The sequence below is a fragment of the Lissotriton vulgaris genome, chromosome 5 (assembly GCF_964263255.1).
Source record: "Lissotriton vulgaris chromosome 5, aLisVul1.2, whole genome shotgun sequence".
NCBI lineage: Eukaryota > Metazoa > Chordata > Amphibia > Caudata > Salamandridae > Lissotriton > Lissotriton vulgaris.
The window spans coordinates 227739035-227759709 of NC_141693.1; the positions used below are offsets into that span (position 1 = coordinate 227739035).

Here is a 20675-nt window from a genome sequence, read left to right on the forward strand (position 1 = left end):
TCGCATATTACATCACTCATGACATGGTCAGTGACATCACTCATGACATCACTGATGACATCTCAAATGACATCACTGATGACAACATCCTTGTGACAAAGTGGCAGACCTCCTATCAGCATAAAATAACCTTTGACACACACATTCAAAAATAGAAACTAACATTTTCTTAAAAAAGGAGAAACCAATACCAATTACAACAACTTATTAGGTAATTTCAACATCTACATACACATCCACTCATTCACCAACAGTTCTATATAGTCACTCATGCATGTACTTACTCATCATATGTACTCATACACCTATACATCCTGTTACACACTAATACTCATCCATATAGTTACTCACACACAAATTCACACATGCAAATAAACTATCAAAAAACCATTTACTTGATTATACTGCTATATACACACCACTACACATACTTCTACAGAAACGGAAACATATTTACTCTCTTAAACAATCAATTATAAAAACACATAGTCACTAACCCACCCATACACACAATCATCCACCCATACAGTCTTGCACACATGCTGTCTTCAAAATACATACAAATAGTGAGTCACTCATTCATGCATCTGTGCTCTAAGTAATACCCCCCACCGAACCATACTGATACTGATACTCAAAAAACAACTAATAACACATATACACACTCATGTAGCTACTCACCAACCCATGCAGCCACTTATACACAAAGTGAGACACAGATACAGATATTTAAATATTTAAACATTACTCGCTAATATATGTATTCACTAAGATACATTTAATAAGTCAGTTAACCAATCAATTTTACACAAAAAAACATCCATTTAGACATTTATTTACCCATTTATTCTTCCATCAACCTTTAGATATACATATATAAAAAATATTTATTTTTTAGAAAGATACACATTCACTGGATGATGTCATCAGTGATGTCAATTGAGATGTCATTAATGATGTCATGAGTGATGTCACTGACCATGTCATGAGTGATGTAATATGTGACGTCATCAGCAGTGCATTGCACGCGCAAGTTATAGTGAGTCCAACTAACTATAACGTGGGAATTTCAATGGTTTTATGCGAGTAAAATTTCCACCTAACTAGAACTGGTGTGAAAGCTATGGTTTTTCCAGTGAATTTAATAGGTTTTTTAAATGCTAATTCCTAACTAACTATAACTGGTGTGAAAGCTATGGTTTTTTCAGTGAATGTATATATATATATATATATATATATATATATATATATATATATATATATATATATATTTCTATGGCAAAATGAAACCCCTCATTTTGTTCCTTTTCAAATTAAATGTATTAAGTGTTACCACTTTATTCCAATCAAGAGGACTTCAGGTGTGCCATACTTTTGTCATAAGTAAGACTGTTAGCGTTCTAGTTGTTCTTTAGAACACTCTGGGACATTCTGTCATTGGGCTATAGTTGGGCTACATCTGGCTGATATTTGGGCTACATTTGGGCTCTTTTGTCTCTGGTGGCCATCTTGGGAGACTGCATATCAGAATTTTTTTAACGAAATATAAGAGGATTTGAGAAGTCACTCAAAATGTGCCCTAATTTTTCTTTCTTCAGCACTAATCATAATTTCTATGGCAAAATGAACCCCCTCATTTTGTTCCTCGCAAATTAAATGTTTTAAGTGTTAACACTTTATTCCAATCAAGATGACTTCAGGTGTGCCATACTTTTGTCATAAGTAAGACTGTTAGCGCTCTAGTTGTTCTTTAGAACACTCTGGGACATTCTGTCTTTGGGCTATAGTTGGGCTACATCTGGCTGATATTTGGGCTACATTTGTTTTTTTTGTCTGTGGTGGCCATCTTTGGGCTACATTGGGCTACATTTGGGCTCTAACATATATATATAGCCCAATGTAGCCCAATATATATTTTTTCAAAGTTAATTTTCGTAAAAACCACTGGAGCACATATCTTGAGACATAGCAAAGGCACATCGGGCTACCAGTCCCTATAATTTTGCCAAGTTTGGTGAAAATCCATTCAGCCGTTCGGGCTAAAAGTGAGGTTGACCGCCCTATGGAAATTAACATGGGGAAAACACGTTTTGGGACCCCCCTTTTATCTCGGCCCCCGCTTGACGAATCCCCCCGAAACTTTCGGGGAAGGACCGGTGCTCCGCGAGGCAAATTTGAGGAAATTTTCAGGCAGATTCGTCAACCGGCGCCAAAGTTATTCACAATAGAATTTTGAGATTTTGCATTGAAAAAAATCCTAACTATAACTTCCTACTGGCGACCGCCAGTAGGTAATATCTATATATATATACACACATACACACACACACACACACACATTCATATGTTTATTAATACAGACAGACACACACACACACACACACACACACACACACAGAGTGTAGGTGTTATGTGTCTTATTTAACATAATATCCGTAAAGACTCGACTGCATTTGTGGTATATGTTAATAAAAATGGACAACATTGTGATTATTATCGTTCACCACGAGGGGGCGATGGTCCATTTCTGATAGAGTTTTCAAAGCATTTAATTGTACTGCATGAATCAGAGCCTCGTTAGTGGTCTGCATCTCGATGAAAGTGCTCAAATGTGATCTTAACTGCATTAATATAGCGCTTACTGCTCCTGACCAGGCGTTGAAGCGCGTATCCGTCAGCGTCGCACAAGCTTGCACCCGCTCACATTATTATTATTTTTTAAATATGTACAGTCTCAGGCATGTTTCTTAAGGCCAGGATCTGCTCACGATGCGCATATTTTAGAGCCAACATGTGACTGTACCTATTTTCTTATAAATGACGCCTGCTAATGCGAGGCATGAAAAGAGATGTCCTGCAGCCTACATCACAGCCTTTATTTACACTAAATGACAAGCATTTTCCATATTGAAAAAACAGCTTTCTATTTATATATCCATTATTCAAATTTTCATGACTCGCTCTCATGATTTATGCAAAATGTAGGCCAACAAGCAGACACATTTCTTAAAGGACGCAGACAGGGGTAATTGCAGGGCTGGAGAGATGTATTATTTTCGGGAATTTGTAGATTTTATTTTAGATATGCATCGGTGATCAGTGCCCTCAAGGCGCCTCCCCGGTGTCTATTATGTTGAAATCGGTGCGTGCATGCTCTGCGTTCAAAGAGCGGGGCAGGGTTGACTTTCTACTGTGATCTAAGGAGGCTGAACAGGGTTCATCCGTTTAATAGTCATTCTCTGGGAGGGACAGCCAACAAATTACCAGGGAGAGTCGAGCCAGGGGCCTGGTTTGGTTCCAAGAACCAGGGCACAAGAATTAAAAAAGAAGTGGGGGGATGCTGATGTCATGACAGGAAGTGACGTCACGAAAGGTGGCTTGCTCCATCAGACTCCTTGCCTCCCCTAGCTCACCCCTTAGATGCAATTGCATCAGAGAAGCAAGCACGTGAGCAGCGGTTTGAATGAGCTCCGATCTCGCCGAAGTGAGCCAAAGAGTGAATGTGTGGCACCATTTGCTCCAGTCATCGAGCTCCCGGTAAAATACGTGGGGGGACGCCGTCCACCCGCGTGGTACCCCGACTCGAGCCCTGCCAAGAGCCAGTGCACGAGACGAGCCATGAACGGGTCTTGCAAGTAAATCATGCAACCAACATTATGTAAAAATACACTAAATTCCCTTCAAAATGAAATAGAAATATGTAACAAGCAAAGCTATTTGACCTTAGTATATCAGATTACATAACAATGATTTGAGATGCTTTTAATAGTGATAGTTTTTAAACATGAACTCAGAAACCCCACAGTCGATTGACAAGAATTCTCCTAATGACCATAGAAGCAAGTCATTTGAGGACTGCCCCCAATATGTAGCTTACATTCTTAATATATGTGAAATAACAATGTAGTCCTTAAATCAAACAAAAGAGGTGTTTGTATACTGCGCTCCCCAGACTCTCATATTTCAAGAATTTCTCATATGCAATAATGAAAAATGGAGGCACAGTGAAGGATTTACTTGACTAGGATCATACAATTTTCGCAAGTAAAGAACAGAGAAGCCAGAATTAAAACCAGGTTTTCACATTCCACATTGTGCCATGCTGCTACTAGATGGGTATCTCTGTCTCTCTCATGTTTTACATCAAACTTGAATGCTTTATCTTTAAATCTTGGTGCATGAGGTTTGGGTGAGAGTGGCAGAAAGAAGCCACAAGAAAGCTTGGCTTGTTTTGGGCTTGAGTTGACCTTGTGTTGAGCCAGAGTCAGGCATATGGCTCGAGTCTTCAGTCGTTCACCTATTTTTAGCAGTTCAAAAAGAGCCAGGGCCACATGAAGGCAATTCTACGCAACACCCCATGTCACCAGCAGAAATGGTGCCACAAAATGTTTTTTCACCATTAAGATACGTGGCAGAATAATTTCAGCACCTAAAATTTGAACAGTGCACCTGGGAGCATTTCCTGGAGCATTAGCGATGCCATGCACCTTAAAATGATAGACACGCCATTATATACCTGCCCAAAACTTGAGCTAAACTTGAGAAGGTGGAATGAGAAAAACAAACCATCAACATTCGGATAAGCCACAAAGGCTGTACCTGAGGACAAAAGGCCCAAAGCCATGGGCACAATGTTCCAAGCACTGAGACTCCATAAGGACAATGGTAGATCTAAATGACCTTCAAAAACCATAGTCTTCCACCAAGCCTTTCTGCACTAAAGAATACAATCACCCACATCTGATTGAACTCCAATGGATCCAATAGCCAAACTGTATCATCTTCAAAACAAGCTGCATAATTTGAAAAGCCATCACAACCCACACCACCTATCTGGCTCCCAGCACAGCCACAATCAGGTCTCGCCTGAGCCAGCACATGCGCTGTCTGCGAGACATTTAGTAAACAGGCTTTTAAAAGTCCTACCAAAAGCTGGCTGGCCTAGAGCGTGCGGTTGCGCGCACAATGACGAGCAGAGGAGCCATATGGCTTTCCTCTCTTGTCATGGTGTGCGCACACCACTCGCGAGCCTGCATTTTTTTAAATTTCCTTTTTTTCCCTTTTTGCGTACGCACACAACTCCTGGTCGCGGCCGCACGTCTTGGTAAAAGAGAACTTCGTGCTCCCTACACAGCCTTTGTCGTTCTCACACCTACCATCGGGTTCGCAATGGTTAGTTTAGAAATAGCTTTAATTCCAATGCATCACTTCACACGGAGCCGAGTCAAAAGTTTTGTTTCACCCTAGAATAATTGGTACAGTAAACATTTACAAATCTGCATCCAATGTGGTCGTCTATTTATCCCGATCTTTCGATCAAGTCCTCTGTTTGCGTCTACATCTCAGATGTCAGCCAGTCTCTAACTCTAAACGCGCTGCTCACTCTTTCCGCTTTGTAAACCTCTCTAGCCGCCCCTTTCCCTCTATGGCTGTGCGGCTTACGCAATGAGCGCTGTTTCTTTTACATCCCGGTTGATAGTCTTGTGACAAGCACCGAAGGAGTGCTGGTCCCAGCACAGAATGTGGAGACTCCCGAACCTTGTAGGAAGAGGTAATCCCCGCCGTACTGCCAGACACTTTGTATTAGTACTTTCTTTGGAATTTGCAGAAGTTTTGCCATATGATCTTGGGGCTGCCATGTGCATGCAAAATGGCATATTTTGCAACCTGAACTTCATGTACTTGGCACCTGTCCTGAGTATATCTACTGGCATGTATTCCTCCTTCCCCCTTGTACAAAGACGGGACCGTGAAGCCAGTACACCTGCGGTCACCTTTTAATGCCCGTACTTTGCACCACCTTTCCCCCAAAACACTGTATGTTACTTGTTCCACCCGCCCCTTAGACATTGGTTGTGTGACCCTTTCTCTTAATGCAGAGTCACACCTGCAGCGCAAAATAAACAGGAACCGCGTTAAGTCTACCCTGGCTTGCATGGCATATGTCTTCAATGCAACTGTGTGTACAACTTTTTGATTACTCCTTATAAATAAATAAACTGAAGTGCGCCATCCCTCAGGAATGCAGATTTAGCTTTTTCAAGGTAAATTCATATTCAAGGAACAAATTTTTGTATAATTATAGATTTGCCGCATTTGCCACATAATCCATCATCTGCCACATAATCTTGAGATTTTAACAAAAAAAGTTTTATTTTTGGCTCAACCGGTCCAAAAGTTACAAAAAAATGTAGCAACAAGCATTGACATAGCCAATAGGTCTCGCCTTAGGGACTTTATAAGTGTTTAGCCATGCAACAGTTGATGTTGTTGCACCAAGGATATTGTGCTGCATAACTAAATACTTATAAGGTCCCAAAAGCGAGACCTATTGGCTATGCCAATGCTGGTTTATAAATGCACGTAGGATCTGCAACAACGTCCCTGTATCCAACAGGGCTACTCAAAACATGCTTCAATTCAGGAAAGAGTTCAAGATGCATCTGTTCAAAGAACACTACATCATGATGCTATAACAGTCCACAAACTACCAACCTCTCAAATCACGTGTTAACTGAATCCTTACATTTGACCCTGTAGAGAAGTCCACTGCCTCTGGTTTACGCCTAAAACATGCATATATACAGGAACCCTAATATACAAGCAAGTATTTGCAAATTCTCATTATGTAGAAAGATTTTAGTTGGTATTCATTTACTTCTCAAACAGCTACAGTTTTTGAGTTCAGAAGACCTGTGTGTTAAATAATGCAAAACAGTAAAATGTAGGAATAGTATACAAATACCAAATTTCAAGCAGTTCTGAACATACAAAATTCAGAATTGAAACATGGCATTGACTGCACTGGTCGACGAGAGTGGAGTAGGGTAGGACTCTGAGATAGCCTTTTAAGACACACAAGGTTGCTCTTCAGGATCGCTTTTGAGTGCTTAAGGAAAGGATGTCTGGAACCAAAGCTTCAGGTGAAGGGTGTTGTGTCTAGTAGCTTTATGATATGAAAGTAATTGAATGTAAATGCTGCACTGGGATTTTAGCGGCGGGCAAGGTGGGGACTTAACTGTCTTCTACATCATCTACAAATAGATGGCAGATGTACCCTCAAAGCTAACGAGAAGATAGCAATTTGGCCTTTATCAACAGACTATCAGTCTCAAATAATACTAATTGGAGATCACCAATCAACCAAACATAATCAAAAAACAATTAACTCGCGTCACTCTCATACATCCAGTCTTGAAAGAGCCAAAAGTTAAGAAACCACTTCAAATGACAATATTTAATTAATGGTAGATAAAATCACACATCAATGAGTCAATAAAATACAAAATATAAAAATTAATCTAAAAGCTAATATTTAAAAAGAGACAAAAAGAAAAAGGCGAGATAACACATAAGACATTCACATTTGTCTTTAATCGTTGTAAATTTGTGGGGAACAATATAAGTAAATTGAATATTGAATAGAGAAGCACTTTCCTGCAGGCTCGAGGTAGGTAGGAACAATACAAGTAACACATTATAGAGTTAATTTTCTATTTAAGTATGTGGTACTGTATTCCCAATTTTAACAAACACTAGGCATCGACGCGTTTTGGTAGGTAGAACAGGATAAAAGCCACCTTCTTCAGATCAAGAAATATTTCCCTCCTATTGATATTATACTATAAAATCTGGTGATACCACACTGGTGGGCCAGAAATGTCATTCAGTTCGTATTTCAAACTTTAATAGATCCACCTCAATGTGTATTGTGCTGCCGCTATATTTATAGTAAGACTCATCCAGCTGTATAAAGTTTTTTGCAAAGTCACCAAAGGATATCCATATAGATCATGTTGTACTTCAATGAGTAAACAAAACATTTACTTCAATGAGTAAGCAATAGTAGCAAATCATCTTACACCAGCTCTGGGGGCTTGGCTAGTGAGCAAGGTAGTACAAAGCTAATGGGCTGTTCCCTTTATGAGTTAAAAAATCAAAAAAGCATGGAAGCAATGGTGTATTTATGATTTAAAGTGTCCACATTATCAATATTCAAAAAGATAAGAAGTTTGAGAATAAAGCGATACCAACCCAGTGCTCAATTTGAGCCGGTAGTTTCCTGTGCTCGGCAATGACAGTTGTGAACACCGGCCCATATGACTTATGCCACGTGGTGGCGCTGTTTGTGTAATTTAGAGGTGTGCTGAACAACACTTGTTCATCAATTCAATATATATTAAAAACAACTAATACCTGCCACCCAACCCATTCTTATTTCTTTGGGGGCCTCGAACAGCCTGAATTGTCACACTCGTAGTGTGTAATGGTTAGAAGTTGTGTAGGTACCGTCATTGGCAGTGCTGCCAGTAACAATGGGTGGAATATGGGGAGGTGGGCTCCTGATTAGGTCCTTGGCATTTATTTTGTTACAAATTAAGCACTCTACCAGCTGATTAAGTACTGAAGGTCAACCTGCTTCAACCTCTGCAGACCCTGATGGACAGATGTCAACGGTGTGATGGGAGATTCCCATGTGCTGAAGAAGTCTCGACATCTATAACTCATCCCCACTCTCCATACTCATGGGAAAAACAACTTCCTGAGCTTCCTCAGAGTTTAAATAACCTTTCCAATATCACCCACTCCCTGGTCTGTCATGCATTCACCACAACAAAAGGACAATGTCGTGGCACATGTATTTGTGATCTTCAGGGGACCGACACATGAGGTACACTTCAAAACCCCTCGGGCCTGTCAAGATACTTCGATGCAGCTCAGGCAGCCGCTGGTCATACTATGCAAATTTATGGAAATCCTTTTTAGAATTCTTTAACAACAAAATGTGGCTTGAGATTTTGACAGCAGCACACAATACCTAGCCTATTTGAACATGCTGGGACTACAAAATCAGACTTTTCATTGGATCCCTGGTGCATGTGAGGTCCATACTCTTGAGAAACGAGACACTCGGATGGCCAAGAGATGGAATGCCAGCAAGATCATCTCGGCCGTCTGTCCTTCTGGGGTCAGTAAAATGAGTCCATTAAACTGAATAATTGGAACACCTGTTTTTTCCAGAGCTTAGAAATGCCACAGGTGCAGTTGAAGTTCTATATGAGATCAAGGTATTTTTAAGAATATTTTTAAAAAATCATAATCTGATTTGAGAGGAAGGCTTAAGATAAATTTTTCTTGAGCAGTAAAAAAACACTCCTGTTCTGCTCTTCACACTAACATGCACTCTGAGAACAGTGTTGTTATACAGAAGTGCCGATGGCCGCTTTAGTAAAGTGGTCCAGTATGCAGATGGGATGAAAATAATGCTTTAAATGCACGCCTGTATAAAACGAAATGCTTTAATTCCCAACTCTTTGCAATGCTGAAATGTAGGATAGATGTGTGAATTAAGGTAACCCTTGCCCTGATGCTCTAGGCCGCAGGTAGGACGGCTGGCTCAGATGCCGCAGAGAAATGTCTCTACTCTAGGGACTTACAGATGTGTTAGTGTTGTCGACTTTATAAGGCTCATCACTTGCATTTTTTAAGTTAGAGCAATGGTTCTTATTAAACTGCATAAAGGCTTACTTGTAGTTAATAGTAAAAAGCAATAGGTGTTTTAATACTTGAATCCAGTGATTCATTGGTGGCAGTGGACACAGGTGGTGGACACCGGCAGTCGTTTTGGTGGACCAACACGTATTTTTCACCATCACACTTTAGCCAAAAGCTTGAGAGGGAGAAACACAGAAAAAGGAGAAAAAAGAAGGACGCATTTCAGGTGGGCATCCATGTAATTAATACCAATTTAAGTGCATTTGTCTTAGAGTGGCCAGACTATAAAAACCAAAAACCCGGACATTTCAGAAACAAGTGGGACTGTTTCTGAAATGTTGCCTTGACTGGAACCGAATGACCTAATTGACAGCACTCATCAAAATAGAAAATACAGACAATGTGGCTCTAAAGGGGGATTAAATGTCACTTTTACTGTCCACAAAGTATAATTTATGTTAACTAAATTTCTTTCTGACAGCGGCTGCTAAGTAACGTTGGGCTCAAACACATGAAAACTCTGTGTTTAGATGACACTCTCGGAATAACGGGACTTGTCTGGCCGGGGAGGAGGTGAGGGGGCGTGGGGGGGAAGAAAACACGGTTTGCGCTCCCAGGGAGGCTGGGAGCCTCTACTGGCTTTCTCCAATCCCACAATGCGGCTGGGTTTGAGACAGCTTCAGTGCGCATGTTGGTTTGACCTGGCCGACCAAAACCCACATGCACACTGAAAGCAGTATCCACCACTCCCCCTCGTGATAAGGCCAACGATGGCCCCGCCCCAAAACTCATTCAATGGAAGAAAACTAAAACTATAATAAACACGTTTTGTGTAGCAGAGAAGCTGGACGAATGGGAAAATAAGTGAAAATAAATGATGTGCTTGGAGCGAAAGGGTCAAAAAGTGACAGCCACTTTGATACTGTATTTTTGAGAAAGGTTATATTTCTATTTATCGTTAAATCATGTCATTTTCCTAAAAGGGTGGGAGATACGAGATTGTCTAGCAAAAATGGTGATAGACGGTTGTAATTCGTACATTTTCTTAAGATGCTAGAGTTTTACCTTTTCAAAAAAAGATAATAGGGAGGGGTCTACTCTTTCAAAGAGTGGACTACAGGTGTGTTGTTTTATGGCCATTTCCTACACATGGAGAATAGAATGATGGCACAGACCTCACCTGACCACAGAGGTCAGGAGCCCTTTGTTCTTCCAGTTTCTTAGTGAGGAAATGACATGGAAGACAGACTTCTTACACCTCCTCGCGATAGCCAGAAGACATCAACAGTCTTCTCAGACTATCTCACTGATGCTACAGTAGGACTTTGTGATAGGCAAATAAATATTCTTGCTTATCACCTGAGGGGCGCCAGTGAACCGCAATTTACTGACCTGCTACTAAAACCCCTTGTTCAACAAAGGTGAATAAGAGAAAGTATTACATTATGCAAGCTCTAACGTCGCAGTAATTAAAACGCTGTCAGCAGATATTAACTTTAATGTTTATTAATGTGCAGGATCTCACCCGCATGCTTATAGGAACTGCAGGATCTAGGCCTGTGAAGCATTTCAAGCGCGAGCTGCTAGGGCATGCAGTCAGGACCCTAAATTGACGTCAATAATATCGTACTGCAAATATATAGCAAACAGTATCCCGCCTATCTTTACATCGTCATGGTAAGCTATAGCTATTTTTACCTCCACTTTGTCTAAATAACAATAACCCTGGATGACTACTGTAGTCGTCAATAATAAGTAAATATATTTACTTTGCAATGTAGTGCTTAGGTGGATACATCCGATGCAATATAAGTGCCTTATAATACAATGCAAATAATGCAGCAGGGTTACCAAAGTGCCACTTAAACTGCGGCTAGAAGAGCAATGTAATCATTTGGATTTAGGAAACTCAGATTTAGATATTCAAGATTTGAATTTCAAACTCGAGATGGTTTGAAGGCTAAACTCAGTATGCTATATTCAAACAATACTTCCCTGTTGATTTGCATCATTGAAATGAAGCTAAAAGAAATGGAAGCCCAAAAGACTATTCTAAATTACGATTACTTAGTTAGGTGTGTGTATGAACATGCACCAATTTGACCAGTAGTTTCAAGGTTGAATGAAATTCGAGGGACCCAACAAACTGAGACGTGTCCCCTAGATTTATGTGTACTCGATGAATACCCCATGATGTGTTGCTAACAAACGGCACCAATGAGACATCAGAATTCCTAAGGATATCTCTAGAAAATGTGAATCTGATTACATGGAAATATTTTGATCTTTGCCTATATATGGTTTAGGCAGATTTTTTATATTCAGAAGTCTCCTCATTTTATTTATTTATTTATTTTTTGAACTTATATGGCGCAAACAGCTACCCAAAAAGGGTTTCCCGGCGCCTAAGAACACAGACAAAATGATGATAAACAGCAGTGGATATTTTAAAGACACTGGTCAAACAACCAGGTCTTTATCTCTTTCCGGAACCTGGTGAGACTTTGCTCCTTTCGAATATGGATAGGGAGGGTGTTCCAGATAGATGGGCCTAGGTAAGCAAATGATCTTCCTCCCACCCTGGCCAGTTTGAATCTAGGTACGCCAAATTTTTCAGCTGATTTTGAACGTAGATTTCTCTCTGGGATATAGGGAGAGGCGAGTGTTTGGAGGTATTTGGGTGCGGTACCAGTTTTGATTTTGAACATATAGTTCAACGCCTTGAACCTGATACGATTTTCAACCCTTAGCCAGTGCAGCTCACGTAGGTAAGGAGACACGCTGTTGTTCTTGGGTATAACACAGAGAAGTCGGGCTGCCGCATTTTGCACAAGCTGCAACCTCTTTGTGACTGCCTTGTTTGCACCCAAATATAAGATGTTCCCGTAGTCAAGCCGGGATGTAACTAAGGCGTTGACCACTGTTTTTTGCATGGGGACAGGCAGCATCCAAAGGATCTTCCTGAGCCACCTCATGATCGTAAAGCAGAGGCCCACTACTTTGTTGGCCTGGTGCTTCATGGACAAGGAATTGTCCAGTATTACTCCCAAATTCCTAGCATGAGTCACTGGAGTTGGAGGATTGCCCATCTGGTCAGGCCAGTGTGGAGTACCCCACAGCTCTGGCGGTTTGCCCAGAAGGAGAATCTCCGTTTTGTCCCCATTTAGTTTCAATTGGTTAGTTGTCATCCAATTGAAGACTTTCAGAAGGCCATCTCTTAAGGGAGACGAAGATGCCGCCTGAGGTTTAGATAGTGAGAAGACAATCTGAGAATCGTCAGCATATGACATAAAGGTTAGTCCTGCCTCTTCAACAAGGTCTGCCAAAGGTCTAAGATAGAGATTGAAGAAGAGGGGACTGAGGATGGAACCCTGTGGTACTCCATGTGGGGATTTGAAATGTCCTGAGCATGCATCCGCCGAGGCTATTTGGAATGTCCGCTGGCTCAAAAAGGATCTGATCCATTCCAGAGCAATTCCACCGATTCCATTTTTTTCCAGCCGGGTGATTAGTTTTGTATGTGACACGGTATCGAAGGCTGTGCTTAGGTCGAGTAGAACAAGCGCAACCGTCTGACCATCATCGAGGCGTTTCCTGATTGTTTCAGAGATACCCAGTAGAGGGGTTTCCGTAGAGAACCCTGTGCGGAAACCTGATTGGGTGGGGTGAAGAAGGGCATTTTCCTCTACAAAGAGAGATAAGGCAGAATGCACATGCCTCTCCAGACATTTAGAGAAAGCAGGTAGAAGTGAGATAGGCCTATAATTGGCCAGTATCCTCAAACTGCAATAGATGTTTTTGGCATGTTTTTCTGATTCTTGCCCACTCTAGACCGTGCCAATTTTTAGGTCTCAGCTTTTAGCTTTCTGTTGTCAGAGACCTATTGTGGACAATACTAATATTGATAGTGAACTTAGGCAGGACTACTGGAATTATGCGGCAGGAGAACCAAAATGTGTGGCAGAGTTGATAAAATTATGTGGCACGAAAAAGCAAATTAAGCAGCATATTGCGACACATTTTGTGACAATATTACTTGATTTTGTTCTCATTTTCACCCATATTAACACGGTCTTAGCATAGGTTTCACCTTAGGAGGGTGACTAACACTCAAAAACAGCAATAAGCTAGTAAAAGTTGATGAGGCAACCTTTGGGAAGGGCTGTCCACTGGGTGGCAACCCATGTTGTTGCACTTTTAGTATCTTTTGATCCATTTGAGCTACAAATATTCTTTAGTTAAAATCGGGAAAATATGCAGCAGAAGCCAGCTGATCTGGCAAATGTGGAAAATCAATAGATATGCAAAGCACTCTACAGCATCACATCAGTGGCCTGGCTTAGGATCCGCACATTGCTTAACATTGGTTGGCTTTTTGTTAATCTCATTTTCTTACTTTTCTCTTGTCTAAAACCCTCCCCTGAACCATAGTTTTTTATCCTCTTTTTTGACTGGATGACTTTTACCCTTCAACAGCTCCAAAGAGGGAACTACTTTTCTTTTTCTTCCAGCACTCCATGTGAGTGAATGTGGTTTCTTACTCTCTCAATTGTGAGCTACTTCGCAACTGCACACCCCCCTTTCTCTCAAGGTTGCTTCCCTACCCCGCAGCTTTTCTGTTGCTGGTGCTAGTCAACATCTGCAATAACCATATTTTTTTATTTTGCCAATGCTGAACAGCATCAGCAAAGAGAATTGCAAAGGCCAATAGGTGTGCACTGACAAAGCCAAGAGGTGAGACATCATATTGGTTTGCCAATGCTTGCCAAAGTATCTCTGTCTGCAAAAAAAAAATACAGAACATGGTGTACATTTTGGGTTCAAGAGCACCAAATGAAAATGTGCACTTTTTGGAAATGCAAACTGGTCGACTTTAATGCAAGATCTGTTAAATATTTAAGTGTACTACTAGTCCCCATTGGAGAAAGATTGACAGGCGCAAAAATGAACACACAAATGTGCACCATTGTTACTACATGTGCACTAGAAAATGGTGCAAACAGATTTGTTTCTGTCCAGATTACAAAAAGAGTTTTGCAACGAATAAAAATGGAGAAATAGATTTTGATATCAAAAGTAACACCTGTATAGCACATGAAAAATTAGTATTAGACATTAACAAATAGATCCTAGTCCATGAACTACCATTTTGCTGCATGTTTATATTTATATGGTAAAAGATTGAACAATGCGATTTACAATCATAGTCGCATTTGGTTTTAAAAAATGGAGATGATTATCTTTGCTTCACATGATGGAAAAGCACCAAAATGAGTGTAAGTTAAATGTTCACATTTGCTCTAATGCAAATAATCCTTGCTCTGTCTCTTTTGGCAAACGCAGCAAAAAAAGTGTAAATGTTTTCATCCATTTTTTGTAGTCCATGTTTTTGAAATGCGGCTTTTGAAGCGTACAGCATATTTTCCAAAGAACTACTATTATTATATTCTGCTAACGTTTCCAACTGCTGTACAATATCGTGGATTTCCAATTACTTTGTGACAATTTTCTCTAAAACTATGTGTCACCATCTGTGGTGTAGTTGTAAAGAATTCGCTGAGAGCATCCTTTTTCTTAAATTCTGGCAACGTCCTTTACTACATATAATTGTCAAAGTGAAGCCAGGAGGCCTGGGCTCAAATCCCAGGTTCGTCACTAAACGAAATAACCTATCCCTCAAAAACATCACTTCATCTCACAGTGCTTCAGTACCTTGATCTACCAAAATTGGGAGTGATTAAAAGCACAGTATTATCCACTAGGTAAAAATGCATCTTTAAATGTATGAATGTATATTTCTACTTTTTAAAATCATGGGTACTGTACACAAATTCAAAGCAGCATTTGCAATGCAATAGGTCTCGCATGTTTGAGAGTTTGAGCTATTAGCAATGGTAATGACAATGCCCTTTATTTATGTGTTGTTTTTAAATCAGATAAATAAAAGGCATTGTCATATACAATCCAATAGCTTAAACTATCGCAAATGTGAGACCTATTGCATTGCAAATGTGTGCTATAATTTTTTAAAAATCATAAGGAGAGTTGCAGGAAGGAGAAAGCTATTTGAGAAAATAGTGCTCGGCGGCTGTAACTGAAGCCTACCGAGTAACAAGACTCATAACAGGAGGGGTCGCCATGAGAGGTTACAAAATGAAATAGGGCGGTACTAAGGAGGGACTACTAAGTCTTTTGACCAATGAACAGCCACAGTGAACAATTACACAAGCCAATGAAAAATGTGGGTGGAGAGTGGGCAGAGCTTCAAGTCCCTACCTCAATACAGCATTCCTCGCAGAGCAGCGCATGCGCTGCCAAGGCTCGACCTAAAAGAAGTTTAATGGTCTCCCATCCACTGCATGCTGGCAATATACCGCCATCGGGTTTTACAGCCCTTGATTTTCCCCCATGCAGGCAGAACTCACGCCCTTCGAAAAATGGGTCCTTACACGCTCCACAGATAAGCGACTTCTCTCCGATATATACACAATCCTCAACGCTGCGCAGACACCCTCGAAAACACTTGCTCGGTGACGGTGAGTGGGGAAATGCGAACGCACATTACCACAAGAAAATGAGGTGATATTCTACACCGATCCCTCACTTCTGCTCACAGTAGCTGCAGCAAAGAAATGCTTCCAAAAGCGCACATTATTGGTACTTCACACAGGCCACTGGTCGCCCAGTGGAAGGTGGGCAGGGACAGTACCTGTTCGCAGTACTGCGGCCGGACTGGCACGATTACGCATAATCTTTGACATTGCCCCAAATTAAGCTCCTTTTTGACAAATATGTTAGCAGCTGTGGACAAAATATATGACACTGAACTCCTCAGATTCCCTAGCTGCATCCTACTGGGACTTCTGACCCTCCCCCCTCTGACATATCCCTTAAAATCTGCAAAGGGGCGTGCGATTACCTTAGCGCTCAGTGCAGCCAAGCAATTTATGCTTTGTTACTGGGGCGAGAGTGGACTGGCTGCATAAACTGTGGGTGCTATTGGGAATGGAGAAGTGCACTCTGATCAGCGATCACACTCGGCAACTCTGGGCATTAGCTTGCCTCATCTTCACTAACGGCCCCACCAGACCGCCGGGGATGCCTGGTCTCACCCTGGAGATACCCATTAAGGGACCATCTCTCAGGGAAGCCAGGAAGGGTTTCGCAGCGGTCGAAGCGCCTTGGGACCCTACGGGTAAGTAGTGCGCTATATAAATGCCAATACATACAGTAGTAGTGACCAACATGTTACTGCATTCGTGTATACGGCACCGTTCAGACAAATTTAGAGAACTGACTTGCCCAACGTACCTGCGTGTCCTCCACCTGACACACCCTGATCATGTCCCTATCTGAGCCTGGCAATTGCCTGCCGTCCACACTTTCTCTCACCCCACCCTGTTTTACTTTGTTTCTGGTGCCCCAATTCTTTCAGGTTGTCGACCCATCATTACCTTTCCCCATCAACTCCCGCCCTTCCAAATGTCTCTTTCCCATTCCCCCATTGGTTACCCTCTCATGTTTTGTTGAGCCAGACTGACCAGTGCATGGTGGTGGGACGATTGTACCTTGTTGCTAAAATAATAAAAAGGTTAAAACCATAAAAAACCAAGCAGAGAACTGCACTAAAATAGATTTAGAACATGTGACTCCATGTGAAAACAAAAACATCCACGTGTGGTAGATGATAGAGGTTGGCTGTGGAAGGCTTTGGGTTCGAGGAGGAAAGTCAGAATCAGGTTGTTCAATTTTTACTTCAGTTTTCTTTTAGTAAAGAAAATGTCGTACTTACAATTTCTTGCATTGCTCTACATCGAGATATTGTCCAGTCGTGTACGTGCTGAGATTGAACCCAAGTACTGCGCAGCTCGGACCGCCCTCTCGCTTCTGGGCACGCTGTGATATATGGCGTGCCACTGTTACAATTTCCTCGTGGGTCACATTCCGGCGCACAGAAGATGCTCTCCGTGGAGCTGGTTGCGAGAGAGCGCCCCCTGGTGTCGGCCCTCTTCGTGTTATTGCAGCCTTCAGTTTCCATTCATAGGCTCGCGCTCCCGCTACTCTGCATAGTGTACACTAAGAGCCGAGCCTGGCTGCGCTCCAGGCTAGCAGGGGGCCTCCAGGGCAGGCTCGGTATAATCAGTACTGGCTCTCAGAACAAAGACAGCGCCACCGGAAGTGTGCGAGTGAGCATAAAAAGGACTTTGTACAGAAAGCAGCGTCGTGGATGGGAACTGCCAGGGCTGTGGTGCTCGCACAGGAGGACGGCAGGGTGACCCGGGCGACGGCGGCGCAGCCGGGGCACAGGCTTCCTATCCAGTATCAATGCACTTCTCTGTGCACTTGGAAGGGTGTTTAATCTATTCCCTGCCCCCGTGGGAGGCATCGGGGCTGATGCAAATCTCCAAAAACGCTCTCCGCATGCAAGGCCCATCGGTGTCTGAGACTTTGCCAAAGAAAAGAGACAATTGCCGAGGCAGAGGCGATGCGAGGGCGGCCTGTTTGGGAACGCCTGGCTGCCTCATGAAATTCATGGATATTTGTTTATTTCAAGGGCAGTGGGGATGACTTCGGGTCCTTATACTTTTAGAGAGTCTGGTTTCGTGGCGCTTTTTTCGACTCTAGTACTACTGCCCAGCTTGCCTGCGCCTGAAGAGGATGGACCAGTACTGTCAGAAGGGTTTGGGGTGCCGGGGGCAAATGTCACCAATGTCATGCGGGGACCCTCGAGCACAATAAAAATATGGTTCTGCGACACGTTTCACGGTAGCTCGAGCATATGCGCCACCACCTACTATCCGTTGACACTCCCTGCCTCAACGGGAAAATCTAAAAGCAGGCTAAGCCTGCTTTGGTGATTTATAAATGCACTCTGTAGTAGCTAAACAGGACTCTGAAAAGAGCGGGCAGGTGGCAAAATGCCACAAACGCTCCCACGTCGTCTTAGTCCTGACTGGAGCAACAAGTGACACATGATGAATTTAGACTAAAGATCTAGTACTCAACATGGAAGCTCCATCCATCACAGCCGGCCCGGGATCTGGTCCCCAGCATGGAAGCCCCATCACAGCCAGCCCGGGATCTGGTACCCAACATGGAAGCTCCATCCATCACAGCCGGCCCGGGATCTGGTACCCAGCATGGAAACCCCATCACAGCCAGCCCGGGTTCTGGTACCCAGCATGGAAGCCCCATCACAGCCAGCCCGGGAACTGGTACCCAACATGTAAGCCCCATCACAGCCAGCCCGGGATCTGGTACCCAGCATGGAAACCCAGTCACAGCCAGCCCAGGGTCTGGTACACCAACCTGGAAGCCCCATCACAGCCAGCCCAAGATCTGGTACCCAGCATGGAAGCCCCATCACAGCCAGCCCGGGTTCTGGTACCCAGCATGGAAGCCCCATCACAGCCAGCCCGGGATCTGGTACCCAACATGTAAGCCCCATCACAGCCAGCCCGGGATCTGGTACCCAGCATGGAAACCCAGTCACAGCCAGCCCAGGGTCTGGTACACCAACCTGGAAGCCCCATCACAGCCAGCCCAAGATCTGGTACCCAGCATGGAAGCCCCATCACAGCCAGCCCGGGATCTGGTACCCAACATGGAAGCCCCATCACAGCCAGCCCGGGATCTGGTACCCAGCATGGAAGCCCCATCACAGCCAGCCCGGGATCTGGTCCCCAACATGGAAGCCCCATCACAGCCAGCCCGGGATCTGGTACCCAACATGGAAACCCCATCACAGCCAGCCCGGGGTCTGGTCCCCAACATGGAAGCCCCATCACAGCCAGCGCATCTAATGCAAGGCATTCAGGCAGGGATGATGATTAGAGTTTTTACTGTCTTAAGTGCAAATGCCCAACTACACCCCGTCACGGCGACTTCCAGCATTTGTGTACGCACACTCACGCAACACACATCCAGAGCCATTTCCATTTGTTTTAATTATATAAACCGCACTTATCTCTTTACTTCTAAAAGAACAAGTTAACTTTGAACTCAATCACAATGAACATATTTTATAACTAACTCCACTTCACAAAGGTTGGCACATTTACCAAAGACACTTTTTTTATTCTCATAAAATGTGCCGCTTGTATTTTGTTTTTAGGTCTCGACCTAAAGCATTGCTTTAGCAATGCATGTTTGTCAAGAATTCTAGTAAGCGGTTCGAAAAGTCTGCCAAAACGGCGGATTACCCACAGTTCATGTGATCTATGCGCGTGCACAAATCAGCCACGTCACAAACCACCATTTGTCTGTGCCTCGCATCAGACTTCAAAGGAATGCGCTGCCGCCCAGCCCCCGCATCAGACTTCAAAGGAATGCGCTCCCCCGCTCCCCCGCCACAGCAGTGCCGAGAGCTTGTTTCTTTTTGTCAGGGGTTTCCCATATTTCTTCCCTCTCTGGCTCTATCTTTCTTTCTCTGAGTCCTAGTCTAATGACGAAAAATAAATGTCAGTGCCTGCAAAATAAATGTCAGTACCTGCAAACACCTGCACGGAAAAGGCACTATTGAACCCAGAAACCATCTCGCAGACTCTTTATGCATTTTTGAAGGCATTGTTGAAGGCATTGTTTTTGGCCGCCACGCCCTCTGGTTGACCAGCTCTACAGTGAGAACTTTTTACCCATCTCATTCAGAACCAATTTCCAATTGAACTTGTATTGGAATGCATGCAGCACAACACTTTATCCATTTATTGAACTCTCTCTGCGATTTTTTTTTTTTTACTTGTTTCTTTTCCTCACCATGCCAGCCTTGTGACAGACAGTATGAAGATAACAAACATTTTGGTGTTCTTCACATCCTCAACCATCGAGGTGAATCAGATTATATTATACACAGTAAATTCTCCCCACTCCCAAAAAATGGCAGCAAAAGTGCGTGTTGGTTAGATGCGCCCTTGTTCGTGCAGTGTTTACAGAAAGTGCTGTTGTGAGCATCCAATGCACGTCTTGAACGAAGTCCTCTGTGTACGTCGCCCCCACACCCATCTTTTAAGCACCTGAAAGTGCTGCAATGAGCGCGCCAGTCACTTTGAGGACTGTGATAAGCACCTGAAAAGGGTGTTCCTAAACATTCGAGGCACTATGTGTGCGGCCTCTTTGCAAGGATCTGCAGCAAATCTACAAAACGCTCTTATGCCTATCTTGGAGAGGAATGAAAGTCTCTC

General features: G+C 42.9%; 1 protein-coding gene across 6 annotated transcripts in view; it reads right to left on the reverse strand.

Annotated features, from left to right (window-relative positions):
• Positions 1-20675, reverse strand: part of LOC147710549 (uncharacterized) — a 493247-nt gene that overhangs the window by 228672 nt on the left and 243900 nt on the right. The window lies entirely within an intron of this gene.